This window comes from Oncorhynchus masou, chromosome 31 (genome assembly GCF_036934945.1).
Source record: "Oncorhynchus masou masou isolate Uvic2021 chromosome 31, UVic_Omas_1.1, whole genome shotgun sequence".
Taxonomy (NCBI): Eukaryota; Metazoa; Chordata; class Actinopteri; order Salmoniformes; family Salmonidae; genus Oncorhynchus; species Oncorhynchus masou.
In genome coordinates this window covers 2,489,888-2,512,387 of record NC_088242.1, presented here as the reverse complement: position 1 = coordinate 2,512,387, position 22,500 = coordinate 2,489,888, and the positions used below count along the sequence as shown (strand labels likewise).

The 22,500-nt window shown below is 46.9% G+C and overlaps 1 pseudogene; it reads left to right on the top strand.

Moving 5' to 3' along the window:
• Positions 1–22,500, top strand: part of LOC135523353 (calcium uniporter protein, mitochondrial-like) — a 135,817-nt pseudogene that overhangs the window by 110,931 nt on the left and 2,386 nt on the right.

The window sequence follows — 22,500 nt, the reverse complement described above, 5'->3', positions numbered from 1 at the left end:
CTCTCTCTCTCTCTCTCTCTCTCTCCATCCCCCCCCCCCCAGGGTTGGAGTGGCGACCCGTCGTGGCATGGCCAGAGGCTGCTGTGTACCTCAGCCACTCCAGAGGGTGAGTGTTTTATAAACAGTCTGGTTAATGTGGTTTGGTGCTGACAGCTGAGTCGTAATGTATTTTTCAGGCAGCAAGAGGTGGAAGAGTAGACTGTTAGTGCTCAGTTTGACTGGGGTAGAGCATCAGGCCTCCAATCAAAGGTAGAGGGGTAGAGCATCAGGCCTCCAATCAAAGGTAGAGGGGTAGAGCATCAGGCCTCAATCAAAGGTAGAGGGGTAGAGCATCAGGCCTCAATCAAAGGTAGAGGGGTAGAGCATCAGGCCTCCAATCAAAGGTAGAGGGGTAGAGCATCAGGCCAGGCCAATCAAAGGTAGAGGGGTAGAGCATCAGGCCTCCAATCAAAGGTAGAGGGGTAGAGCATCAGGCCTCCAGTCAAAGGTAGAGGGTAGAGCATCAGGCCTCCAATCAACGGTAGAGGGGTAGAGCATCAGGCCTCCAGTCAAAGGTAGAGGGGTAGAGCGTCAGGCCTCCAGTCAAAGGTAGAGGGGTAGAGCGGTCAGGCCTCCAGTCAAAGGTAGAGGGGTAGAGCATCAGGCCTCCAGTCAAAGGTAGAGGGGTAGAGGGGTAGAGCATCAGGCCTCCAGTCAAAGGTAGAGGGGTAGAGGGGGTAGAGCATCAGGCCTCCAGTCAAAGGTAGAGGGGTAGAGGGGTAGAGCGTCAGGCCTCCAGTCAAAGGTAGAGGGGTAGAGCATCAGGCCTCCAGTCAAAGGTAGAGGGGTAGAGGGGGGTAGAGCATCAGGCCTCCAGTCAAAGGTAGAGGGGTAGAGAGAGGCCTCCAGACAAAGGTTGGAGCTAACAGCACAATAGTCTCTGTCTGTCTCTCTCTCTCTCTCTCTGTCTCTCTCTCTCTCTCAGCCATCAGACAGCAGTCATTGTGAAGGAGAAGCTGGCATCTGTTTTGTGGATAACTGACAGGGTTGGGAGAGGGTAGAGAGGGAGGGAGAGCATCAGGAGGTAGGGAGGGAGGGAGGGAGAAAGCATGGCAGTCAGAATTGAATGTTGATTGCGGTCAGAGCTGAAGTGGATTTTAATAGCTTAGCCATTATAGCACCATGAAAGGGAAGTACAGACAGGGAGACAGGCACATGCCTGCAGGGGTAGAGCCACATGCAAACAAGCGAAAACTCATACCACCACATACTAAGGGACTCATAATACCTCGTACTAGGTACTAGGGACTCATACTACTAGGTACTAGGGACTCATACTAAGGGACTCATACTAGGTACTAGGTACTCATACTACTAGGTACTAGGTACTCATACTACTAGGTACTAGGGACTCATACTAAGGGACTCATACTAGGTACTAGGTACTCATACTACTAGGTACTAGGTACTCATACTACTAGGTACTAGGGACTCATACCAAGGGACTCATACTAGGTACTAGGTACTCATACTACTAGGTACTAGGTACTCATACTACTAGGTACTAGGGACTCATACTAAGGGACTCATACTAGGTACTAGGTACTCATACTACTAGGTACTAGGTACTCATACTACTAGGTACTAGGGACTCATACTAAGGGACTCATACTACTAGGTACTAGGGACTCATACTAAGGGACTCATACTAGGTACTAGGTACTCATACTACTAGGTACTAGGGACTCATACTAAGGGACTCATACTAGGTACTAGGTACTCATACTACTAGGTACTAGGGACTCATACTAAGGGACTCATACTAGGTACTAGGTACTCATACTACTAGGTACTAGGGACTCATACTACTAGGTACTAGGGACTCATACTAAGGGACTCATACTAGGTACTAGGTACTCATACTACTAGGTACTAGGGACTCATACTACTAGGTACTAGGGACTCATACTAAGGGACTCATACTAGGTACTAGGTACTCATACTAAGGGACTCATGCCACCTCATACTAATGGACTCATAATAACTCAGGAGGAGGGAGGAGGAGGAGCACAGTAGCTACGAGAGGAGGGAGGGAGGGAGCACAGTAGCTACGAGAGGAGGGAGGAGGAGTACAGTAGCTAGTAGAGGAGGGAGGAGGGGAGTACAGTAGCTAGTAGAGGAGGGAGGAGTACAGTAGCTAGGAGAGGAGGGAGGAGCACAGTAGCTAAGAGAGGAGGGAGGTAGGGAGCACAGTACTACGAGGTAGGAGGGAGGAGGGAGTACAGTAGCTAGGAGAGGAAGGAGGAGAACAGTAGGGGACTAGTAGAGGAGGGAGGAGGAGGTACAGTAGCTAGTAGAGGAGGGGAGGAGGGAAGGAGCCTAGTAGCTAGGGAGGAGGGAGGAGGAGTACAGTAGCTATGAGAGGAGGGATGAGTACATTAGCTAGGAGAGGAAGGAGGAGTACAGTAACTAGTAGAGGAGGGAGGAGGAGTACAGTAGCTAGTAGAGGAGGGAGGAGTACATAGCTAGGAGAGGAGGGAGGAGGAGGAGTACAGTAGCTAGTAGAGGAGGGAGGAGGGGAGTACAGTAACTAGGAGAGGAGGAAGGAGGAGTACAGTAGCTAGTAGAGGAGGGAGGAGGAGTACAGTAGCTAGGAGAGGAGGAGGAGGAGTACAGTAGCTAGTAGAGGAGGGAGGAGCACAGTAGCTAGGAGAGGAGGGAGGAGGGAGTACAGTAGCTAGGAGAGGAGGGAGGAGGGAGTACAGTAGCTAAGAGAGGAGGGAGGAGGAGTACAGTAGCTAGGAGAGGAGGAGGAGGAGTACAGTAGCTAGGAGAGGGAGGGAGGAGGGTACAGTAGCTAGAAGAGGAGGGAGGAGTACAGTAGCTAGGAGAGGAGGGAGGAGCACAGTAGCTAGGAGAGGAGGGAGGAGGGAGTACAGTAGCTGGGAGAGGAGGGAGGAGGAGTACAGTAGCTGGGAGAGGAGGGAGGAGGAGTACAGTAGCTAGTAGAGGAGGGAGGAGGAGTACAGTAGCTAGTAGAGGAGGGAGGAGGAGTACAGTAGCTAGGAGAGGAGGGAAGAGGAGTACAGTAGCTAGGAGAGGAGGGAGGAGGAGTACAGTAGCTAGGAGAGGAGGGAGGAGGGAGTACAGTAGCTAGGAGAGGAGGGAGGAGGAGTACAGTAGCTAGTAGAGGAGGGGGAGGAGGAGTACAGTAGCTAGGAGAGGAGGGAGTACAGTAGCTAGGAGAGGAGGGAGGAGGAGTACAGTAGCTAGGAGAGGAAGGAGGAGAACAGTAGCTAGTAGAGGAGGGAGGAGGAGTACAGTAGCTAGTAGAGGAGGGAGGAGGAGTACAGTAGCTAGGAGAGGAGGGAGGAGGAGTACAGTAGCTATGAGAGGAGGGATGAGTACATTAGCTAGGAGAGGAAGGAGGAGTACAGTAGCTAGTAGAGGAGGGAGGATGAGTACAGTAGCTAGTAGAGGAGGGAGGAGTACAGTAGCTAGTAGAGGAGGGAGGAGGAGTACAGTAGCTAGGAGAGGAGGGAGGAGGAGTACAGTAGCTAGTAGAGGAGGGAGGAGGAGTACAGTAGCTAGGAGAGGAGGGAGGAGGAGTACAGTAGCTAGTAGAGGAGGGAGGAGGGAGTACAGTAGCTAGGAGAGGAGGAAGGAGGAGTACAGTAGCTAGTAGAGGAGGGAGGAGGAGTACAGTAGCTAGGAGAGGAGGGAGGAGGAGTACAGTAGCTAGTAGAGGAGGGAGGAGGAGAACAGTTAGGAGAGGAGGGAGGAGGAGTACAGTAGCTAGGAGAGGAGGGAGGAGTACAGTAGCTAAGAGATGAGGGAGGAGGAGTACAGTAGCTAGGAGAGGAGCGAGGAGGAGTACAGTAGCTAGGAGAGGAGGGAGGAGTACAGTAGCTAGGAGAGGAGGGAGGAGTACAGTAGCTAGGAGAGGAGGGAGGAGCACAGTAGCTAGGAGAGGAGGGAGGAGGAGTACAGTAGCTGGGAGAGGAGGGAGGAGGAGTACAGTAGCTGGGAGAGGAGGGAGGAGGAGTACAGTAGCTAGTAGAGGAGGGAGGAGGAGTACAGTAGCTAGTAGAGGAGGGAGGAGGAGTACAGTAGCTAGGAGAGGAGGGAAGAGGAGTACAGTAGCTAGGAGAGGAGGGAGGGGAGGAGTACAGTAGCTAGGAGAGGCGGGAGGAGGGAGTACAGTAGCTAGGAGAGGAGGGAGGAGGAGTACAGTAGCTAGTAGAGGAGGGAGGAGGAGTACAGTAGCTAGGAGAGGAGGGAGTACAGTAGCTAGGAGAGGAGGGAGGAGGAGTACAGTAGCTAGGAGAGGAAGGAGGAGAACAGTAGCTAGTAGAGGAGGGAGGAGGAGTACAGTAGCTAGTAGAGGAGGGAGGAGTACAGTAGCTAGTAGAGGAGGGAGGAGGAGTACAGTAGCTAGGAGAGGAGGGAGGAGGAGTACAGTAGCTAGGAGAGGAGGGAGGAGGAGTACAGTAGCTAGGAGAGGAGGGAGGAGGAGTACAGTAGCTAGGAGAGGAGGGAGGAGTACAGTAGCTAGGAGAGGAGGGAGGAGGAGTACAGTAGCTAGGAGAGGATGGCTTAGTATTTTCTGGTTTAGTGTTGTCTGGTTTTGTGTTGTCTGGTTTAGTGTTGTCTGGTTTAGTGTTGTCTGGTTTAATGTTGTCTGGTTTAATGTTGTCTAGTCTCATGTTGTCTGGTTTAGTGTTGTCTGGTTTAATGTTGTCTGGTTTAGTGTTGTCTGGTTTAGTGTTGTCTGGTTTAATGTTGTCTGGTTTAATGTTGTCTGGTTTAATGTTTTCTGGTTTAGTATTGTCTAGTCTCATGTTGTCTGGTTTAGTGTTGTCTGGTTTAGTGTTGTCTGGTCTCATGTTGTCTGGTTTAGTGTTGTCTGGTCTCATGTTGTCTGGTTTAGTGTTGTCTGGTCTCATGTTGTCTGGTTTAGTGTTGCCTGGTCTCATGTTGTCTGGTTTAGTGTTGTCTAGTCTCATGTTGTCTGGTTTAATGTTGTCTGGTTGAGTGTTGTCTGGTTTAGTATTGTCTAGTCTCATGTTGTCTGGTTTAGTGTTGTCTAGTCTCATGTTGTCTGGTCTCATGTTGTCTGGTTTAGTGTTGTCTGGTTTAGTGTTGTCTGGTCTCATGTTGTCTGGTTTAGTGTTGTCTAGTCTCATGTTGTCTGGTCTCATGTTGTCTGGTTTAGTGTTGTCTGGTTTAGTGTTGTCTGGTTTAGTGTTGTCTGGTTTAGTGTTGTCTGGTTTAATGTCTGGTTTAGTGTTGTCTGATTTAGTGTTGTCTGGTTTAGTGTTGTCTGGTTTAGTGTTGTCTGGTTTAGTGTTGTCTGGTTTAGTGTCGTCTGGTTTAATGTCGTCTTGTTTAGTGTTGTCTGGTTTAATGTCTGGTTTAGTCTTGTCTGGTTTAATGTTGTCTAGTTGCGTGTTGTCTGGTTTAGTGTTGTTTGGTTTAGTGTTGTCTGGTTTAATGTTGTCTGGTTTAGTGTCGTCTGGTTTAGTGTCGTCTGGTTTAGTGCTGTCTGGTCTCATGTTGTCTGGTTTAGTGTTGTCTAGTCTCATGTTGTCTGGTTTAGTGTTGTCTAGTCTCATGTTGACTGGTTTAGTGTTGTCTAGTCACATGTTGTCTGGTTTAGTGTTGTCTGGTTTAATGTTGTCTGGTTTAGTGTTGTCTAGTCTCATGTTGTCTGGTTTACTGTTGTCTAGTGTCATGTTGTCTGGTTTAGTGTTGTCTGGTTTAATGTTGTCTGGTTTAGTGTTGTCTGGTTTAATATTGTCTGGTTTAGTGTCTGTTTTCATGTTGTCTGGTTTAGTGTTGTCTAGTCTCATGTTGTCTGGTTTAGTGTTGTCTAGTCACATGTTGTCTGGTTTAGTGTTTTCTGGTCTCATGTCGTCTGGTTTAGTGTTGTCTAGTCTCATGTTGTCTGGTTTAGTGTTGTCTGGTTTAGTGTTGTCTGGTTTAGTGTTGTCTGGTTTAGTGTTGTCTGGTTTAGTGTTGTCTGGTTTAATGTTGTCTGGTTTAGTGTTGTCTCGTTTAGTGTTGTCTGGTTTAGTGTTGTCTGGTTTAGTGTTGTCTGGTTTAATGTTGTCTGGTTTAGTGTTGTCTCGTTTAGTTTCGGGGTTAATGCTGTCTGGTTTAGTGTCTGGTTTAATATTGTCTAGTTTAGTGTCTGGTTTAATATTGTCTGGTTTAGTGTCTGTTTTAATGTTGTCTTGTTTAGTGTCCGGGTTAGTGTTGCCTGGTTTAGTGTCTGTTTTAATGTTGTCTGGTTTCGTGTCTGGTTTAATATTGTCTGGTTTGGTGTCTGGTTTAATATTGTCACACACCTTGTTTTGTCTGGCTGTGGTTTCTCATGATGTGGGTTTTGTTTGATGAACATGTTTTTATTGACAGTGTTGTTGCGTATGTTCTCTCAGAGGTGACGGTGGTATACCAGAATGGACTGCCGGTGTGATCTCAGTCAGTTTGCCGTCCCGGCGAGAGCGATGCCAGTTCACTCTGAAGCCACTCAGTGACTGTGTTGGGGTGTTCCTCACACAGCTGCAGACAGAGGACAGGGGCATCGACCGAGTAGCCATCTACTCTACAGGTATTGATGAGTACACACTATGTAATAGCTAGTTAACCCTCTCTCTCTCTCTCTCTCTCTCTCTATCTCTCTCTCTCTATCCCTCTCTGTCTCTCTCTCTGTGTGTCTCTGTCTCTCTCTCTGTCTCGCTCTCTCTGTCTCTCTGGTTCATGTAGACACTAGTTATCCCTCGCACTCTCCCTCTCTCTCTCTCTCTCTCTCTCTCTCTTTCTCTCTGGTTCATGTAGACACTTGTTAACGCTCTCTCTCTCTCTCTCTTTCTCACTCTCTCTCTCTTCTGCCTCCATCTTTCTCCCTCCCCCTCTCTCTCTCCTTCTGTCTCCATCCTTCTCCCTCCCTCCCCCTCTCTCTCTCCTTCTGTCTCCATCCTTCTCCCTCCCTCCCACTCTCACCTTCTGTCTCCATCATTTTCCCTCCTTACCACTCTCTCGCCTTCTGTCTCCATCCTTCCCCCCTCCTCCTCCCCCCAACCACCCCCCTCTCCCTCCCTCCCTCCAGATGGGGCGAGGGTAGCCTCTTCTACAGGGATAGACATCCTGCTGTTGGATGACTTCAACCTGGTCATCAACAACGTCAGGCACCTGGTTCGGCCGCCACGGAGAGGTGAGGACAGGCTCAAGGATTCACACTAGAAAATAGGCATTCATGTTGGTGTTGGTGTGTCTGTCTGTCTCTCTGTCTCTCTGTCTGTCTCTCTCTGTCTTTGTCTCTCTCTGTCTTCGTCTGTCTCTGTCTGTGTGTGTCTGTCTGTCTCTCTGTCTGTCTTTTTCTGTCTTTGTCTGTCTCTGTCTGTGTGTGTCTGTCTCTGTCTGTTTCTCTGTGTGTGTGTGTGTGTGTGTGTGTGTGTGTGTGTGTGTGTGTGTGTGTGTGTGTGTGTGTGTGTGTGTGTGTGTGTGTGAGAGAGTGTGAGAGTGTGTGTTGGGCCAGTCATTAATAACTATAGCAGCCAGAGGGGTTTCACTGGGGGGGTATCCTGCCTGGTATCACAGTGGAGTAAATAACTCCCAACACACAGATTTAGATTTTCTACAAATATCTGATGTTTTCTTCCACAATGAGAAATGTTATGTGTTACCATTTGACTTGTCCTGTCCTATCCTCACCTGTCCTGTCCTGTCCTGTCCTATCCTCACCTGTCCTGTCCTGTCCTGTCCTCACCTGTCCTGTCCTGTCCTGTCCTGTCCTCACCTGTCCTGTCCTGTCCTATCCTCACCTGTCCTGTCCTGTCCTATCCTGTCCTGTCCTGTCCTGTCCTATCCTGTCCTGTCCTGTCCTGTCCTCACCTGTCCTGTCCTGTCCTGTCCTGTCCTCACCTGTCCTGTCCTGTCCTATCCTCACCTGTCCTGTCCTGTCCTGTCCTGTCCTATCCTGTCCTGTCCTGTCCTGTCCTCACCTGTCCTGTCCTGTCCTATCCTCACCTGTCCTGTCCTGTCCTGTCCTGTCCTCACCTGTCCTGTCCTGTCCTATCCTCACCTGTCCTGTCCTATCCTCACCTGTCCTGTCCTGTCCTCACCTGTCCTGTCCTGTCCTATCCTCACCTGTCCTGTCCTGTCCTGTCCTGTCCTATCCTGTCCTGTCCTGTCCTGTCCTCACCTGTCCTGTCCTGTCCTATCCTCACCTGTCCTGTCCTGTCCTGTCCTGTCCTCACCTGTCCTGTCCTGTCCTATCCTCACCTGTCCTGTCCTATCCTCACCTGTCCTGTCCTGTCCTCACCTGTCCTGTCCTGTCCTATCCTCACCTGTCCTGTCCTATCCTGTCCTGTCCTGTCCTGTCCTCACCTGTCCTGTCCTGTCCTGTCCTGTCCTATCCTGTCCTGTCCTGTCCTGTCCTCACCTGTCCTGTCCTGTCCTATCCTCACCTGTCCTGTCCTGTCCTGTCCTGTCCTCACCTGTCCTGTCCTGTCCTATCCTCACCTGTCCTGTCCTATCCTCACCTGTCCTGTCCTGTCCTGTCCTATCCTGTCCTATCCTCACCTGTCCTATCCTGTCCTATCCTCACCTGTCCTGTCCTATCCTCACCTGTCCTGTCCTGTCCTGTCCTATCCTGTCCTATCCTCACCTGTCCTATCCTGTCCTATCCTCACCTGTCCTGTCCTATCCTCACCTGTCCCTGTCCTGTCCTGTCCTATCCTGTCCTATCCTCACCTGTCCTATCCTGTCCTATCCTCACCTGTCTGTCCTATCCTCACCTGTCCTGTCCTGTCCTATCCTCACCTGTCCTGTCCTGTCCTGTCCTCACCTGTCCTGTCCTGTCCTGTCCTGTCCTATCCTCACCTGTCCTGTCCTGTCCTATCCTCACCTGTCCTATCCTGTCCTATCCTCACCTGTCCTGTCCTATCCTCACCTGTCCTGTCCTGTCCTGTCCTATCCTGTCCTATCCTCACCTGTCCTATCCTGTCCTATCCTCACCTGTCCTGTCCTATCCTCACCTGTCCTGTCCTGTCCTATCCTCACCTGTCCTGTCCTGTCCTGTCCTCACCTGTCCTGTCCTGTCCTGTCCTATCCTGTCCTATCCTCACCTGTCCTATCCTGTCCTATCCTCACCTGTCCTGTCCTATCCTCACCTGTCCTGTCCTATCCTCACCTGTCCTGTCCTATCCTGTCCTGTCCTGTCCTATCCTGTCCTGTCCTGTCCTGTCCTGTCCTCACCTGTCCTGTCCTGTTTAGATCTGCTGGCCCAGGAGGAGGCAGGGCGTCTGAACGACGTTAAGCTCCTGGTTCAGCAGCTCTACACCACCCTGCGTGAACAACATCAGCTTAGTAAAGAGAAGGAACTGGTGGTGAGACTGGAGGACCTCAACTCACAGCTACGGCCTCTGGAGAAGGTATGGAACGCACATACATACACACTGTGTTTACACACACATACACACACACACACACACACACACACACACACACACACACACACACACACACACACACACACACACACACACACACACACACACACACACACACACACACACACACACACACACACACACACACACACACACACACACACACACAAATTCCCTCCACAGCTGTGTTTAAATTCCCTCCACAGCTGTGTTTAAATTCCCTTCACAGCTTTGTTTAAATTCCCTTCACAACTGTTTTTAAATTCCCTCCCGGGCTGTGTTTCAATACCAGCCACACAGCTGTGTTTAAATTCCCTTCACAGCTGTGTTTAAATTCCCTCCACAGCTGTGTTTAAATTCCCTTCACAGCTGTGTTAAAATTCACTTCACAGCTATGTTTAAATTCCCTCCACAGCTGTGTTTAAATTCCCTTCACAGCTGTGTTTAAATTCACTCCACAGCTGTGTTTAAATTCCCTCCACAGCTGTGTTGAAATTCCCTTCACAGCTCTGTTTAAATTCCCTCCACAGCTGTGTTTAAATTCCCGCCACAGCTGTGTTGAAATTCCCTCCACAGCTGTGTTTAAATTCCCTCCACAGCTGTGTTTAAATTCCCTCCACAGCTGTGTTGAAATTCCCTCCACAGCTCTGTTTTAAATTCCTCCACAGCTGTGTTAAAATTCCCTTCACAGCTGTGTTAAAATTCCCTTCACAGCTGTGTTAAAATTCCCTTCACAGCTCTGTTTAAATTCCCTCCACAGCTGTGTTGAAATTCCCTCCACAGCTCTGTTTAAATTCCCTCCACAGCTGTGTTAAAATTCCCTTCACAGCTGTGTTAAAATTCCCTTCACAGCTGTGTTAAAATTCCCTTCACAGCTCTGTTTAAATTCCCTTCACAGCTCTGTTTAAATTCCCTACGCTTTTGTCCAAAGCAACTTAGTCTTAGTTTTACGTACTGGTGCTCCCGGGTATCAAACACACTATTCTTGGCATTGCAAGCCCCATGCTCTACTAACTGAACTACAGAGGAACATGTTCTACTAACTGAACTACAGAGGACCATGCTCTACTAACTGAACTACAGAGGACCATGTTCTACTAACTGAACTACAGAGGACCATGTTCTACTAACTGAACTACAGAGGACCATGTTCTACTAACTGAACTACAGAGGACCATGTTCTACTAACTGAATTACAGAGGACCATGTTCTACTAACTGAACTACAGAGGACCATGTTCTACTAACTGAACTACAGAGGACCATGCTCTACTAACTGAACTACAGAGGACCATGCTCTACTAACTGAACTACAGAGGACCATGTTCTACTAACTGAACTACAGAGGACCATGCTCTACTAACTGAACTACAGAGGACCATGTTCTACTAACTGAACTACAGAGGACCATGTTCTACTAACTACAGAGGACCATGTTCTACTAACTGAACTACAGAGGACCATGTTCTACTAACTACAGAGGACCATGATCTACTAACTGAACTACAGAGGACCATGTTCTACTAACTGAACTACAGAGGACCATGTTCTACTAACTGAACTACAGAGGACCATGTTCTACTAACTGAACTACAGAGGACCATGTTCTACTAACTGAACTACAGAGGACCATGTTCTACTAACTGAACTACAGAGGACCATGTTCTACTAACTGAACTACAGAGGACCATGTTCTACTAACTGAACTACAGAGGACCATGTTCTACTAATTGAACTACAGAGGACCATGTTCTACTAACTGAACTACAGAGGACCATGTTCTACTAACTGAACTACAGAGGACCGTGTTCTACTAACTGAACTACAGAGGACCATGTTCTACTAACTGAACTACAGAGGACCATGTTCTACTAACTGAACTACAGAGGACCGTGTTCTACTAACTGAACTACAGAGGACCATGTTCTACTAACTACAGAGGACCATGTTCTACTAACTGAACTACAGAGGACCATGTTCTACTAACTACAGAGGACCATGTTCTACTAACTGAACTACAGAGGACCATGTTCTACTAACTGAACTACAGAGGACCATGTTCTACTAACTGAACTACAGAGGACCATGTTCTACTAACTGAACTACAGAGGACCATGTTCTACTTACTACAGAGGACCATGTTCTACTAACTGAACTACAGAGGACCATGTTCTACTAACTGAACTACAGAGGACCATGTTCTACTAACTACAGAGGACCATGTACTACTAACTGAACTACAGAGGACCATGTTCTACTTACTACAGAGGACCATGTTCTACTAACTGAACTACAGAGGACCATGTTCTACTAACTGAACTACAGAGGACCATGTTCTACTAACTGAACTACAGAGGACCATGTTCTACTTACTACAGAGGACCATGTTCTACTAACTGAACTACAGAGGACCATGTTCTACTAACTGAACTACAGAGGACCATGTTCTACTAACTGAACTACAGAGGACCATACTCTACTAACTACAGAGGACCATGTTCTACTAACTGAACTACAGAGGACCATGTTCTACTAACTGAACTACAGAGGACCATGTTCTACTTACTACAGAGGACCATGTTCTACTAACTGAACTACAGAGGACCATGTTCTACTAACTGAACTACAGAGGACCATGTTCTACTAACTGAACTACAGAGGACCATGCTCTACTAACTACAGAGGACCATGTTCTACTAACTGAACTACAGAGGACCATGTTCTACTAACTGAACTACAGAGGACCATGTTCTACTTACTACAGAGGACCATGTTCTACTAACTGAACTACAGAGGACCATGTTCTACTAACTGAACTACAGAGGACCATGTTCTACTAACTGAACTACAGAGGACCATGTTCTACTAACTGAACTACAGAGGACCATGTTCTACTAACTGAACTACAGAGGACCATGTTCTACTAACTGAACTACAGAGGACCATGTTCTACTAATTGAACTACAGAGGACCATGTTCTACTAACTGAACTACAGAGGACCATGTTCTACTAACTGAACTACAGAGGACCGTGTTCTACTAACTGAACTACCGAGGACCATGTTCTACTAACTGAACTACAGAGGACCATGTTCTACTAACTGAACTACAGAGGACCGTGTTCTACTAACTGAACTACAGAGGACCATGTTCTACTAACTACAGAGGACCATGTTCTACTAACTGAACTACAGAGGACCATGTTCTACTAACTACAGAGGACCATGTTCTACTAACTGAACTACAGAGGACCATGTTCTACTAACTGAACTACAGAGGACCATGTTCTACTAACTGAACTACAGAGGACCATGTTCTACTAACTGAACTACAGAGGACCATGTTCTACTTACTACAGAGGACCATGTTCTACTAACTGAACTACAGAGGACCATGTTCTACTAACTGAACTACAGAGGACCATGTTCTACTAACTACAGAGGACCATGTACTACTAACTGAACTACAGAGGACCATGTTCTACTTACTACAGAGGACCATGTTCTACTAACTGAACTACAGAGGACCATGTTCTACTAACTGAACTACAGAGGACCATGTTCTACTAACTGAACTACAGAGGACCATGTTCTACTTACTACAGAGGACCATGTTCTACTAACTGAACTACAGAGGACCATGTTCTACTAACTGAACTACAGAGGACCATGTTCTACTAACTGAACTACAGAGGACCATACTCTACTAACTACAGAGGACCATGTTCTACTAACTGAACTACAGAGGACCATGTTCTACTAACTGAACTACAGAGGACCATGTTCTACTTACTACAGAGGACCATGTTCTACTAACTGAACTACAGAGGACCATGTTCTACTAACTGAACTACAGAGGACCATGTTCTACTAACTGAACTACAGAGGACCATGCTCTACTAACTACAGAGGACCATGTTCTACTAACTGAACTACAGAGGACCATGTTCTACTAACTGAACTACAGAGGACCATGTTCTACTTACTACAGAGGACCATGTTCTACTAACTGAACTACAGAGGACCATGCTCTACTAACTGAACTACAGAGGACCATGTTCTACTAACTGAACTACAGAGGACCATGTTCTACTAACTGAACTACAGAGGACCATGCTCTACTAACTACAGAGGACCATGTTCTACTAACTGAACTACAGAGGACCATGTTCTACTAACTGAACTACAGAGGACCATGCTCTACTAACTACAGAGGACCATGTTCTACTAACTGAACTACAGAGGACCATGCTCTACTAACTACAGAGGACCATGTTCTACAAACTGAACTACAGAGGACCATGTTCTACTAACTGAACTACAGAGGACCATGCTCTACTAACTGAACTACAGAGGACCATGTTCTACTAACTGAACTACAGAGGACCATGCTCTACTAACTACAGAGGACCATGTTCTACTAACTGAACTACAGAGGACCATGCTCTACTAACTACAGAGGACCATGTTCTACAAACTGAACTACAGAGGACCATGTTCTACTAACTGAACTACAGAGGACCATGCTCTACTAACTGAACTACAGAGGACCATGTTCTACTAACTGAACTACAGAGGACCATGTTCTACTAACTGAACTACAGAGGACCATGTTCTACTAACTGAACTACAGAGGACCATGTTCTACTAACTGAACTACAGAGGACCATGTTCTACTAACTGACCTACAGAGGACCATGTTCTACTAACTGACCTACAGAGGACCATGTTCTACTAACTGAACTACAGAGGACCATGTTCTACTAACTTACAGAGGACCATGTTCTACTAACTACAGAGGACCATGTTCTACTAACTGAACTACAGAGGACCATGTTCTACTAACTGAACTACAGAGGACCATGTTCTACTAACTACAGAGGACCATGTTCTACTAACTACAGAGGACCATGTTCTACTAACTGAACTACAGAGGACCATGTTCTACTAACTACAGAGGACCATGTTCTACTAACTACAGAGGACCATGTTCTACTAACTGAACTACAGAGGACCATGTTCTACTAACTGAACTACAGAGGACCATGTTCTACTAGCTACAGAGGACCATGTTCTACTAACTGAACTACAGAGGACCATGTACTACTAACTGAACTACAGAGGACCATGTTCTACTAGCTACAGAGGACCATGTTCTACTAACTGAACTACAGAGGACCATGTTCTACTAACTACAGAGGACCATGTTCTACTAACTGAACTACAGAGGACCATGTTCTACTAACTGAACTATAGAGGACCATGTTCTACTAACTGAACTATAGAGGACCATGTTCTACTAACTGAACTACAGAGGACCATGTACTACTAACGGAACTACAGAGGACCATGTTCTACTAACTGAACTACAGAGGACCGTGTTCTACTAACTGAACTACAGAGGACCATGTTCTACTAACTGAACTACAGAGGACCATGTTCTACTAACTGAACTACAGAGGACCATGCTCTACTAACTGAACTACAGAGGACCATGTTCTACTAACTGAACTACAGAGGACCATGTTCTACTAACTGAACTACAGAGGACCATGTTCTACTAACTACAGAGGACCATGTTCTACTAACTGAACTACAGAGGACCATGTTCTACTAACTGAACTACAGAGGACCATGTTCTACTAACTGAACTACAGAGGACCATGCTCTACTAACTGAACTACAGAGGACCATGTTCTACTAACTGAACTACAGAGGACCATGTTCTACTAACTGAACTACAGAGGACCATGTTCTACTAACTGAACTACAGAGGACCATGTTCTACTAACTGAACTACAGAGGACCATGCTCTACTAACTGAACTACAGAGGACCATGTTCTACTAACTGAACTACAGAGGACCATGTTCTACTAACTGAACTACAGAGGACCATGCTCTACTAACTACAGAGGACCATGTTCTACTAACTGAACTACAGAGGACCATGTTCTACTAACTGAACTACAGAGGACCATGTTCTACTAACTGAACTACAGAGGACCATGCTCTACTAACTACAGAGGACCATGTTCTACTAACTGAACTACAGAGGACCATGCTCTACTAACTACAGAGGACCATGTTCTACAAACTGAACTACAGAGGACCATGTTCTACTAACTGAACTACAGAGGACCATGCTCTACTAACTGAACTACAGAGGACCATGTTCTACTAACTGAACTACAGAGGACCATGCTCTACTAACTACAGAGGACCATGTTCTACTAACTGAACTACAGAGGACCATGCTCTACTAACTACAGAGGACCATGTTCTACAAACTGAACTACAGAGGACCATGTTCTACTAACTGAACTACAGAGGACCATGTTCTACTAACTGAACTACAGAGGACCATGTTCTACTAGCTACAGAGGACCATGTTCTACTAACTGAACTACAGAGGACCATGTACTACTAACTGAACTACAGAGGACCATGTTCTACTAGCTACAGAGGACCATGTTCTACTAACTGAACTACAGAGGACCATGTTCTACTAACTACAGAGGACCATGTTCTACTAACTGAACTACAGAGGACCATGTTCTACTAACTGAACTATAGAGGACCATGTTCTACTAACTGAACTACAGAGGACCATGTACTACTAACGGAACTACAGAGGACCATGTTCTACTAACTGAACTACAGAGGACCGTGTTCTACTAACTGAACTACAGAGGACCATGTTCTACTAACTGAACTACAGAGGACCATGTTCTACTAACTGAACTACAGAGGACCATGCTCTACTAACTGAACTACAGAGGACCATGTTCTACTAACTGAACTACAGAGGACCATGTTCTACTAACTGAACTACAGAGGACCATGTTCTACTAACTACAGAGGACCATGTTCTACTAACTGAACTACAGAGGACCATGTTCTATTAACTGAACTACAGAGGACCATGTTCTACTAACTGAACTACAGAGGACCATGCTCTACTAACTGAACTACAGAGGACCATGTTCTACTAACTGAACTACAGAGGACCATGTTCTACTAACTGAACTACAGAGGACCATGTTCTACTAACTGAACTACAGAGGACCATGTTCTACTAACTGAACTACAGAGGACCATGTTCTACTAACTGAACTACAGAGGACCATGTTCTACTAACTGAACTACAGAGGACCATGTTCTACTAACTGAACTACAGAGGACCATGTTCTACTAACTGAACTACAGAGGACCATGCTCTACTAACTACAGAGGACCATGTTCTACTAACTGAACTACAGAGGACCATGTTCTACTAACTGAACTACAGAGGACCATGTTCTACTAACTGAACTACAGAGGACCATGCTCTACTAACTACAGAGGACCATGTTCTACTAACTGAACTACAGAGGACCATGCTCTACTAACTACAGAGGACCATGTTCTACAAACTGAACTATAGAGGACCATGTTCTACTAACTGAACTACAGAGGACCATGCTCTACTAACTGAACTACAGAGGACCATGTTCTACTAACTGAACTACAGAGGACCATGCTCTACTAACTACAGAGGACCATGTTCTACTAACTGAACTACAGAGGACCATGCTCTACTAACTACAGAGGACCATGTTCTACAAACTGAACTACAGAGGACCATGTTCTACTAACTGAACTACAGAGGACCATGCTCTACTAACTGAACTACAGAGGACCATGCTCTACTAACTACAGAGGACCATGTTCTACTAACTGAACTACAGAGGACCATGTTCTACTAACTGAACTACAGAGGACCATGTTCTACTAACTGAACTACAGAAGACCATGTTCTACTAACTGAACTACAGAGGACCATGTTCTACTAACTGAACTACAGAGGACCATGTTCTACTAACTGAACTACAGAGGACCATGTTCTACTAACTGACCTACAGAGGACCATGTTCTACTAACTGAACTACAGAGGACCATGTTCTACTAACTGAACTACAGAGGACCATGTTCTACTAACTACAGAGGACCATGTTCTACTAACTACAGAGGACCATGTTCTACTAACTGAACTACAGAGGACCATGTTCTACTAACTACAGAGGACCATGTTCTACTAACTACAGAGGACCATGTTCTACTAACTGAACTACAGAGGACCATGTTCTACTAACTGAACTACAGAGGACCATGTTCTACTAGCTACAGAGGACCATGTTCTACTAACTGAACTACAGAGGACCATGTACTACTAACTGAACTACAGAGGACCATGTTCTACTAGCTACAGAGGACCATGTTCTACTAACTGAACTACAGAGGACCATGTTCTACTAACTACAGAGGACCATGTTCTACTAACTGAACTACAGAGGACCATGTTCTACTAACTGAACTATAGAGGACCATGTTCTACTAACTGAACTACAGAGGACCATGTACTACTAACTGAACTACAGAGGACCATGTTCTACTAACTGAACTACAGAGGACCGTGTTCTACTAACTGAACTACAGAGGACCATGTTCTACTAACTGAACTACAGAGGACCATGTTCTACTAACTGAACTACAGAGGACCATGCTCTACTAACTGAACTACAGAGGACCATGTTCTACTAACTGAACTACAGAGGACCATGTTCTACTAACTGAACTACAGAGGACCATGCTCTACTAACTACAGAGGACCATGTTCTACTAACTGAACTACAGAGGACCATGTTCTACTAACTGAACTACAGAGGACCATGTTCTACTAACTGAACTACAGAGGACCATGCTCTACTAACTACAGAGGACCATGTTCTACTAACTGAACTACAGAGGACCATGCTCTACTAACTACAGAGGACCATGTTCTACAAACTGAACTACAGAGGACCATGTTCTACTAACTGAACTACAGAGGACCATGCTCTACTAACTGAACTACAGAGGACCATGTTCTACTAACTGAACTACAGAGGACCATGCTCTACTAACTACAGAGGACCATGTTCTACTAACTGAACTACAGAGGACCATGCTCTACTAACTACAGAGGACCATGTTCTACAAACTGAACTACAGAGGACCATGTTCTACTAACTGAACTACAGAGGACCATGCTCTACTAACTGAACTACAGAGGACCATGCTCTACTAACTACAGAGGACCATGCTCTACTAACTGAACTACAGAGGACCATGTTCTACTAACTGAACTACAGAGGACCATGTACTACTAACTGAACTACAGAGGACCATGTTCTACTAACTGAACTACAGAGGACCGTGTTCTACTAACTGAACTACAGAGGACCATGTTCTACTAACTGAACTACAGAGGACCATGTTCTACTAACTGAACTACAGAGGACCATGCTCTACTAACTGAACTACAGAGGACCATGTTCTACTAACTGAACTACAGAGGACCATGTTCTACTAACTGAACTACAGAGGACCATGTTCTACTAACTACAGAGGACCATGTTCTACTAACTGAACTACAGAGGACCATGTTCTACTAACTACAGAGGACCATGTTCTACTAACTGAACTACAGAGGACCATGTTCTACTAACTACAGAGGACCATGTTCTACTAACTACAGAGGACCATGTTCTACTAACTGAACTACAGAGGACCATGTTCTACTAACTGAACTACAGAGGACCATGTTCTACTAACTACAGAGGACCATGTTCTACTAACTACAGAGGACCATGTTCTACTAACTACAGAGGACCATGTTCTACTAACTGAACTACAGAGGACCATGTTCTACTAACTACAGAGGACCATGTTCTACTAACTGAACTACAGAGGACCATGTTCTACTAACTACAGAGGACCATGTTCTACTAACTGAACTACAGAGGACCATGTTCTACTAACTGAACTACAGAGGACCGTGTTCTACTAACTGAACTACAGAGGACCATGTTCTACTAACTGAACTACAGAGGACCATGTTCTACTAACTGAACTACAGAGGACCATGTTCTACTAACTGAACTACAGAGGACCATGTTCTACTAACTGAACTACAGAGGACCATGTTCTACTAACTGAACTACAGAGGACCATGTTCTACTAACTGAACTACAGAGGACCATGTTCTACTTACTACAGAGGACCATGTTCTACTAACTGAACTACAGAGGACCATGTTCTACTAACTGAACTACAGAGGACCGTGTTCTACTAACTGAACTACAGAGGACCACAGGTGTAAGTGTCTTATTATTGACATGTGTTTCTGATTGGCTGTCCATCCCAGGTAAGGGAGGAGCTGAGTCGTAAGGCGGAGCGTCGTACTACCTGGGTGCTGTGGGGGGTGTGGCCTACATGGCAACACAGTTTGGGATCCTGGCGCGTCTCACCTGGTGGGAGTACTCCTGGGACATCATGGAGCCTGTCACCTACTTCATTACCTACGCTACCGCCATGGCTATGTACTCCTACTACGTACTCACACGCCAGGTAACACACACACACACTGTTACACACACACACTGTTACAGACACACACACACTGTAACACACATACCGCCATGGCCATGTACACCAGATAAGAGTCTCGGCCAGGCAAGAGGCCAGGTAAGAGGCTAGGTAAGAGGCTAGGCCAGGCATGAGGCCAGGCAAGAGGCTAGGTAAGAGGCCTGGCAAGAGACCAGGCAAGAGACCAGGCAAGAGGCCAGGTAAGAGGCTATGATAGGTAAGAGGCTAGGTCCAGGCAAGATACCACGCAAGAGTCCAGGTAAGAGGCCAGGCAAGAGGCCAGGCAAGAGGCCTGGCAAGAGACCAGGCAAGAGACCAGGCAAGAGGCCAGGTAAGGGGCTATGACAGGTAAGAGGCTAGGCCAGGCAAGATGCCAGGTAAGAGGCCAGGCAAGAGGCCAGGCAAGAGACCAGGCAAGAGGCCAGGTAAGAGGCCAGGCAAGAGACCAGGCCAGGTATGAGGCCTGGCAAGAGGCCAGGTAAGAGGCTAGGATAGGTAAGAGACCAGGCAAGAGGCTAGGTAAGAGTCTAGATAAGAGGCCAGGTAAGAAGCCAGGCCAGGTATGAGGCTAGGTAAGAGGCCAGGTAAGAGGACAGGCCAGGTATGAGGCTAGGTAAGAGGCTAGGTTAGAGGTTAGGTAAGAGGCTAGTTAAGAGGCCAGGTAGGAGACCAGGCCAGGTTTGAGTCCAGGTATGAGGCTAGGTAAGAGGCCAGGTAAGAGGACAGGCCAGGTATGAGGCCACATATGAGGCCAGGCAAGAGAACAGGCAAGAGGCCAGGTAAGAGGCCAGACCAGGTATGAGGCTTGGTAAGAGGCCAGACCAGGCAAGAGGCCAGGTAAGAGGCCAGGTAAGAGACCAGGTAAGAGGCCAGACCAGGTAAGAGGCCAAACCAGGCAAGAGGCCAGGTAAGAGGCCAGACCAGGCAAGAGGCTAGGTATGAGGCTAGGTAAGAGGCCAGGCCAGGTATTAGGCTACGTAAGAGGCCAGACCAGGCAAGAGGCCAGGTAAGAGTCCAGACCAGGCAAGAGGCCAGACCAGGCAAGAGGCCAGGTAAAAGGCCAGACCAGGCAAGAGGCCAGACCAGGCAAGAGGCCAGACCAGGCAAGAGGCCAGGTAAGAGGCCAGACCAGGTATGAGGCCAGGTAAGAGGCCAGACCAGGTATGAGGCCAGGTATGAGGCTAGGTAAGAGGCCAGGCCAGGTATGAGGCCAGGTAAGAGGCCAGACCAGGTATGAGGCCAGGTATGAGGCTAGGTAAGAGGCCAGGCCAGGTATGAGGCTAGGTAAGAGGCCAGACCAGGTATGAGGCCAGGTATGAGGCTAGGTAAGAGACCAGGCCAGGTATGAGGCTCGTCCGGTCAGTGGTTCTCTAAGGTTTGTATGTAGGAGGGTTGAGTAAGTATTCTAGTTTATCTAACAGCCTGTTCTCCCCTCCCTCCCTCCCTCCCTCCCTCCCTCCCTCCCTCCCTCCCTCCCTCCCTCCCTCCCCTCTTTCCCGTAGGAGTACATCTACCCAGACGCCAGGGACAGACAGTACCTGCTGTTCTTCCACAAGGGGGTGAAGAGACAACGCTTTGACCTCCACAAGTACAACCTGCTGAAGGACTCTATCGCTGAGGTAGGCACTAACCCACCCACAAGTTCAACCTGCTTAAGGACTCTATCTCTGAGGTAGGCACTAACCCATCCACAAGTTCAACCTGCTTAAGGACTCTATCTCTGAGGTAGGCACTAACCCATCCACAAGTTCAACCTGCTTAAGGACTCTATCTCTGAGGTAGGCACTAACCCATCCACAAGTACAACCTGTTGAGGTAGACACTAACCCATCCACAAGTACAACCTGCTGAGGTAGGCACTAACCCATCCACAAGTACAACCTGCTGAGGTAGACACTAACCCATCCACAAGTACAACCTGCTTAAGGACTCTATCTCTGAGGTAGACACTAACCCATCCACAAGTACAACCTGCTGAGGTAGACACTAACCCATCCACAAGTACAACCTGCTGAGGTAGACACTAACCCATCCACAAGTACAACCTGCTGAGGTAGACACTAACCCATCCACAAGTACAACCTGCTGAGGTAGACACTAACCCATCCACAAGTACAACCTGCTGAGGTAGACACTAACCCATCCACAAGTACAACCTGCTGAGGTAGACACTAACCCATCCACAAGTACAACCTGCTGAGGTAGACACTAACCCATCCACAAGTACAACCTGCTGAGGTAGACACTAACCCATCCACAAGTTCAACCTGCTGAAGGACTCTATCTCTGAGGTAGACACTAACCCATCCATGATTTTAGGATTTAGATTGAAACATATTTTGACCACAAAGGAACAAATGTAGAGGCATTGACATATTATATATATATATATATTATTACATATTATTATGTTAATTATAATAATTATCTTCCCCTTCCTTTTCTCGCTCTTTCTTCTCTCTCTCCTCCCCACTCCCCCCTCTCTCTCTCTTTCTCTCTTTCTTTCTCTCTCTCGCTCTTTCTTCTCTCTCTCCTCCCCACTCCCCCCTCTCTCTCTCTTTCTCTCTTTCTTTCTCTCTCTCGCTCTTTCTTTATCTCTTTCTTTCTCTCTTTCTTTCTCT